This window comes from Eublepharis macularius, chromosome 10, assembly GCF_028583425.1.
Source record: "Eublepharis macularius isolate TG4126 chromosome 10, MPM_Emac_v1.0, whole genome shotgun sequence".
NCBI classification, from domain to species: Eukaryota; Metazoa; Chordata; class Lepidosauria; order Squamata; family Eublepharidae; genus Eublepharis; species Eublepharis macularius.
Genome location: NC_072799.1, coordinates 92,438,941 through 92,446,231, shown reverse-complemented (window position 1 = coordinate 92,446,231; position 7,291 = coordinate 92,438,941).

Sequence of the window (7,291 nt, the reverse complement as noted above, 5' to 3'; positions counted from 1 at the left end):
CACTGGCTTTCTGTGCATTGGTTTAAAGTTTCCCAAGCCCTATTAAGGTTTTTTGGGGGGCGGTATTCTGCTTATTTGTCATTGGGTGTGGATTTTTAGGTTGTGCTGCTATTATTTTGTAGACTGCCATGGGCATTTTGGTTGGAAAAAGAGTCACATATCCCATCTAAGGCTGGATAATGTGCCTTCCGTTCCACTGGAGGAAAAGCTGCTTAAACTGGAGGAGAGCTTCAAATTTTGCTTAGTGGAGTGATAGGATGCTATACACTGGAGTGTGTGAAGGGGCTGTGAAATGTCCCGTCTCTCCAGGTCCAAGCCTGGCTCTGGAAGGCAGCTCCAGCCCATTTCCGTTCCTTGCTGCCCTCTGGTTGCCATGCCACACAGTTTTAGACTGGAGAGGTGGAATTGACAGAGCCTTCCTGGAGGCAAAGCGAAAATTAACAAACCCTCTGAAGAGCAGTCTCCGCCGGCTCTGTCTTTTTAAACTACCCTTTCCTGGCTAACATTGTGCCTCCCTACACTTTTTTTTTAATCATTATTTTTTATTCGGTTTTTTACAAAGTGTTTCAACTAACAACAGTACTTAAATATATGATATATTAAACAGATATATTCATTAACATGGACATAATGTTTAACATTAACCACAAACTTAAAACATAATAATGATAGGAATTTTTTTTTAACTTGTAAACAATACATCACAAATCCTGTAAAGTGGTAGCCTATTTGTCCTACGAAGAGAAAACATGAATTTCTTATAAGCGGAATAGAATACTATAATTATAGATAAGCCATGGAATAGGGGAGGTCTTGTCTTGTTGTATTTTTATATCCATTGTCTTCTTTAGTCAGGTAGTGTAAGACTGGAAACCATTTTTCAAGAAACTATGATTTATACTTAGGGTTTTCTCTCTGAGCCACCTGGTCTGTGATTTTTTGCATAATAAAGTGGTCCCAAATGCGGTTTTTCCAACTATTCAGGGAGGGAGCAGTTCTTTCGTTCCAGCTTGAAGCTATTGTTAGTTTAGCTATAGCTAGAAGGGAGTAAAGGAGGTCCAATCTGGCAGGAGGAATCTCAGGATTTTCCCAATAGTTTAATAGAATTACTTCTGGGGATTTTGGGACCTTATAGGCTGTTATGTGTTCAATTTCCATAATTATTGCACCCCCCCAAAAAACTACCTACACTTGATAAAAGTGCACCCAGGCATCTTGTGTAGAGCGAGTCTCGGAAAGGCCCAAGAAAGCTGATAGAGGGGGAATTGCAGGCAGGTCTTCTAATGTCTTCTCCTCTTACAGGTCAAATTTCTTCTGTCCTGCTGCCGACAGCAGCCCTGAAGTTGTTTCTCACTTCTCAAGGAAAAGTTCTCAGAGCCTTCAGGGCAGAAAGGAGCAACAAGAAAAACACCCATCATGTATTTACTTAGAACGTTTCTGTTTTGCCACTCCAGGAAACCCTTTGGGGGCGGCTTCCGAGAAAAACAGAATAAAAACACCAAACATGAAATTACTTAAAAATTAACATCCTAGTAATCCAGCATTAAAAAACCCCGCTGGAGCATAAGTACAACATAAAATGTTTAAGAACTTTGAGAAGGTCTCATAAAACAGGCTAGAGCAGACAGGGGAAATAAACAAGAATGGTAATTAAAAGCCTGAGGAAGATGAAAATGTTAGCCTTGTACCAGGAAACATGTGATGATGTAGGGCAGCGTCACACGTGTGCTGAGTGGTTGGAGCTGCCAACATCCAGGTAGGGCCTGGAGATCTCCCCAGATTACAGAGATCAGTTCCCCTGAAGAAACGGCTGCTTTGGAGGATGGCCTATGCATCATTATACCCTGCCAAGGTCCATCTCTCCCCAAACCCTCCCCTCCCACTCCTAAATCTCCAGGAATTTCCCAATCTGGAGCTGGCAACCCTATGACCATCCCTCAGCACATTGCATCCAAGACGGAGACGGTTTGCACAGGGAAGCCATTTTGAATGCTCCTCAAAGCAACCCCAAAGTTGTGTTCCAGCTTTAAGTAAAGAGATCTAAAAGATAATTTATTTACTTAGGTAAGTTGTATGCTGCCTGTCCAGAACAAGTAAATAAAAAACAAGTCAAACCAATAAAAACAATAAAATGAGTCATGCTAATAAAAACAACTCATTAGAAACCTGCCAAGGCATAAAAGCACCAAGATTTTTTCGTATCATTACTATATTAGACCAAACAGTCTATTTCATATCGATAAAACTCAGGCCTTGAATAGACCATAGAATAGCTAAAAAAGATAGATCCCCTTAGTTAAAAGTCTGGGTAAAGAGAAATATTGAGTCAGGACATATAGAATGTCTTCCACTTGTGGGAACTGCTTCAGAAAAAGACACCAGAGAGCTATTTCTGTCCTCTAAAACTGTTATCTGCATTTATAAAACACGCTGAAATAACAGAGGATAAAAACTAATGCAACAGAAAAAGGTGAGATGAGGATATTCTCATTAAAAATCCCCTTCTGCGCAGCCACTGTGCAGAGCCAGGCCAGAGAGTTTAAAGGCAGGAAACATTCCAGCAAGCAGTAGTGAAACCCACCCCCCACCACCACCCCTGTAAAAATAATCCTGTTTCTCAACTGGAAAAAGTAAGCCAAGCCATAAGAAAACCGAGGCCCACCCTGCAGAGGAGGCCCACAGAGCCAAAGCCACTGTGCAGACCCAGGCAAGAGAGTTAAAGGCAGGAACCTTGCAAGCAAGCAGTGGTGAAACCCACCCACCCCCTAGTAAAAATAATCCTGTTTCACAACCTAAAAAAATAATCCAAGCCACTCATGAGAAAACTAAAGGCCCACCCTGCAAGGCAAAGCCAGTGTCACAGTGAAACATTTTTTAGCAGAGGCCAGCAATTTGGCCCAGCATCAATTTAAACAAACTCTCCTCCGTGCCTTCCCTTCCTCCCATCTCTCCCCTAAAAAATAAAATAAAAGATATCCTACCAGTTCTCTCCTGATGAATGTCCAGCCCAGTAGCTCCTCCACAGGCAGAAGTCTACTCCACAGGCAGATGTCCACCAGGTGCAGTCCAGAAGTCCACGAAGGCAGGCAGCAAAGAAGCAGTCTCTCTCTCTTCTCTCAGCAGCAACAAAGGTTAACCCAGTCCTGCCTCAAATTTAAATCCCTTGCTGCAGCTTCTGACAAAGATTTGAATCTATTGGCTGGAAGAAGGATGCAGCAGTGGGATTAGTTACTCCTAAATCCCCTCTCCCTTGCCTTACCTCGCCCCCCACACTCCTACTCTATCACTCCATCCTGCTCCCCCCCTCCCCTACCTGGGTATTTTGGCGGGAATCTTTTGCTGCTTGCTTTGCATTGCATTGCAAAGTGCAATGCTAGCAAGCAAGCACCTTGCAAAGCAAGGATCCCCTCCTTTCCTAGCAAGAAGGGTGAGAGGTGAAGAGGAGGTAGTGAGTCACTCACTCCTTCTCCCCCACTCCCCTCTTCAAAGAGGGGAGGGGGGGAGCTGTAGCTTCCTGCAGGATTTTGCTAGCGGCTTGGAAATGCAAACGGCTAGCAAAATGGCGATTCTCTGATTGCCGAAACGATTTCTGAAACATACCGAAACGTTTCGGTAATCGCTGTTTTGGCATTACCGAAACGTTTTGGTAATCAGAAAACCTTTTGGTAATGCCGAAACAAGCCAAAATAGGTATGTTTCGGTAATTTTTCAGTAATCAGATTACCGAATTGTGCACCCCTATCCCTGGGTTCCTAATTTATGCAGGAGTAATTGTTAGAGCACAGCCATGGAGGGCTGCATCCCTTTTCCAGTACCTGGACATAATATACAAAGCGTACAGAGGTGTGAGGATCCTCCCTCACTGGCGCCCTCTCCTGATGGCCTGCCATCCTACCAGCTCTCCAGGCAGGTGTCCTCCAGCCTCAGATGCGCAGGGAAGGGGGTTGCACCACCTTGTTCCTTCTCCTGCCCTGGGAGTAGCAGCACACTCCAGCTGTCTCTCCCTGCAAAATCCTCCTCGGCCATCACAGCAACCTGAATTTAAAGGCCTCCCCTGGCCCCACCTCCCTGGCTCTGGCCCCAATCGTCACCCCATCTCCCTGACTGGCCCTGCTCCCAGCCTATCTGATAGGAGGGCTGGGTAGACTCTGCAGTCTCCTGGTCCCACCCACTCCATCCCCACCTAGGGTGGGGCATTTGGTCTGCTCTCTGCCTGGCTCATCCCTGCTGCTTCTGAACCTTCCCCAGTGGCTCCCTTGGCATCTTGGGGCCTGCGCCTGCCTGACTTGTGCTGATGGCTACCTCCTGTGAGCCGGGATGAAGTGGAGCCAGCTGGGCAACTGCAGGAGATGGATGAGTCTGCTGAGTGGCTGCAGGCTGTTCCCCAGAGTTGTGCCTGGGCGTCGGCTGCAACTGACCTAAGGATGAGAGAGGCCTGTAGGCCTGTAGGGGCTCCTGCAACTGAGGTACTGCCAGAGGCTGTGCTGCAGGGCCTAAAGGGGGTGCCTGCTGCTGCAGGGCTGGTGGTGAGGGTGGACAAAAGGCGGGCGTCGCTGGACAACTGTCTTTGTCAGTGCTGCATGGATGCAGTACAAAGAAGAATTTCGTATGAGGGCTGCAATGAATCCTGCTTTGCCATGGGATAAGATTCTCCAGCAGCTTTGGCTGCAGGTGATGGCCTCTGCAAAGGCTAATCTTTGTGACCGCTCTGACAGTGGCCATTTAGTCCAGCGGTCCACCGCTACTCCCAGTACCCACGGGTTTGCGGGTCAGCCGGTTCAAGCACGGCTGTTGTGCTGGGACTTCGCTTATCAGGGAACGTGCTCGAGGAAACCATGCAGGTTCAAGCATGAATGCCCAATGTGTGGGAGCTCCCACTCCTTCAACTTCTGCCCTAGGCTCTATTTGAGGAGGCTGGGGCAAACGGGGGGTGGGTGGGGCTGAAGGTAACTCCCAGCAGCAAGCTGGTAAAGGGTCCCAGCCCAATAAAGCTGAAGGAACTTAAGTGCCTCTTGGATATTTACCCTAAGTGGGAAGATGCTTTGTTTTTGTTCAATGGGTTTCGGTTTGGTTTTAGGATCCCATTCCAGGGGCCCAGGGGTCCTTTTATGGTAGCCAATCTTCGATCAGTGGCTGGTATGGAAGGGATTGTTAGGGAAAAGATTGCCAAGAAGTGTGCCGAGGCTCGGGTGTTGGGCTCCTTTGCGGCCCCACCAGTCTTGCGTTTGCAGGTCTCCCCCTTGGGTGTGGTGCCAAAAAAGGCAGCGGGCAAGTTCCGGCTGATACACCACCTTTCTCACCCCAGAGGTGGATCAGTTAACGATGCCATCCCTGACCACCTTTGCTTTGTGAGGTACACGTCCTTTGATTAGGCAGTCAAGGTTGTCAGGAGTTGCGGACAGGGTGCTGAGATGGCCAAATGCGACATTAAGTCAGCATTTCGCCTTCTCCCGGTTCATCCAGAGGATTTTGAGCTGTTGGGTTTCTCTTTTGAAGGCCGTTTCTCCTTGGACAGAGCATTACCCATGGGGTGCTCGGTTTCCTGTGCGGACTTTGAAAGCTTCAGCTCCTTCCTTGAAGGGGCATTGTGTCACCCCATTGTGTTACATGCAAAATGCCACCCCTAGCCAGACAAGCCTCTGTTATTTCCCCCATAGGAAATAATGGAGAAAGGGGGGGCTAAGAGCAGCATCTTTAGGAGGCCATAAAATGGCCCCCCAAAGTGGGATCTGCTTGAGCCTTGGTGGAGGGAGGGAGGACAAGTGGGAGATGGGCCCCTGAAGTTTGGGGGCATTTTCCATGCAAAATGCCACCCCTAGCCACACAAGCTTCTCTTATTTCCCTCATAGGGAATAGTGGAGTGGAAGTGGATAGAGTCACCTTCTTTGGGAGGCCATAAAATGGCCCCCCAAAGTGGGATCTGCTTGAGCCTTGGTGGAGGGAGGGAGGACAGGTGGGAGATGGGCCCCTAGAAAGATTACTTGTTTTCCCCATAGAGAACCATGGAGACTTAGGGGGATGGGGGCACCTTGTTTGGGGGGGCATAACATGGCCCCCCAAAGTCCAATCTTTCTGAAACTTGGGGGGGATTTAGAGGAGAGTTAGGAGAAGGTCTCCACCACGTTTGGTGTAATTTGGACAGAAAATGGTATTCGGTATTCAGGAAACGTTTCGGTAATACTGGAAAAAACCAAAATGGCCCTGATTCGGTATCTTTAACCTTCTTAGATTACCGAATTGCACACCCCTAGTGGACATAGAGTTATGCCCAGTCTCGGCTCTGAAGCAATATGTGGCTCTTCGGGGGGACAACGGGAGGTTATTGTTTCATCACATTGACGGAGCCCCTTTGAGTAAGTACCAGTTCTGGACAATTACTGGACAGGCTCTGACAAAATTGGGTCTGCAGAATGTTAAATTTGGCACCCATTCCTTTCGGATTGGGGCAGCCTCGACAGCTGCAGCTATGGGTTACCCTAGTCAGGTTATCCAGCGGGTGGGCCGGTGGAGGTCCAAGGCTTATCGGTCATACATTCACCCACGGGGCGCTGGGAACCTCAACTGACTTGTTTTTTCTTTAGATGCTGTGTTTTGCTGTGGAAGGCTGCAGATCCTTATATGGGGACACAGCATGGTTTTTTGGACGGCCCACCAAGCGAAGAGGACGGTGATCAGGTCCCAGCTTAGGTTAAGAGAGTGGGCCACAGTCGAGTGGCAGGGCGGTGGCCAGGGCCGCTGCCTTTGCGATTTGAGGGGAGGAGTGGTCTTCCACCTGACATATTGGTCATTCACCTGGGAGGTAATGACCTTGGGCTTGTAAAGGGTAAGGCCCTTACTTTGCAGGCGCAGGCTGACTTGCACTTTATTAGCAAGCAGTAGCCTGGTGACTTACTCATTTGGTTGGAGATACTGCAGCACAGGGTGTGGCATGACGCTTTGGACCCCAAAGGGGTAGAAGGGGCTAGGTGCAGGGCCAATAGGGCCCTTCAGTTAGCTTTGGGAAACAGGTTGGGCATTTATCTTCCCCATCCCAGGATTAAGGCCCATTTGGCCGACCTCTACCGAGGCGATGGGGTCCACCTTTCGGTGGCAGGCAACAACATATTTTTAGATGACCTGAGGCAAGGGCTGCATCTTACATTAAGTCACATGTGGGGCACGAATGCCTGAGCGGAGGCTCGGCCTTAGTGTTGGCAGGATTTCATTGGGGGGATGTTAGCGGGACAGTGACTACCCTTGGCACATCCCCGTTGGTGGGGATATTAGGGGCCTGTCAGGATCGGCTGGCATG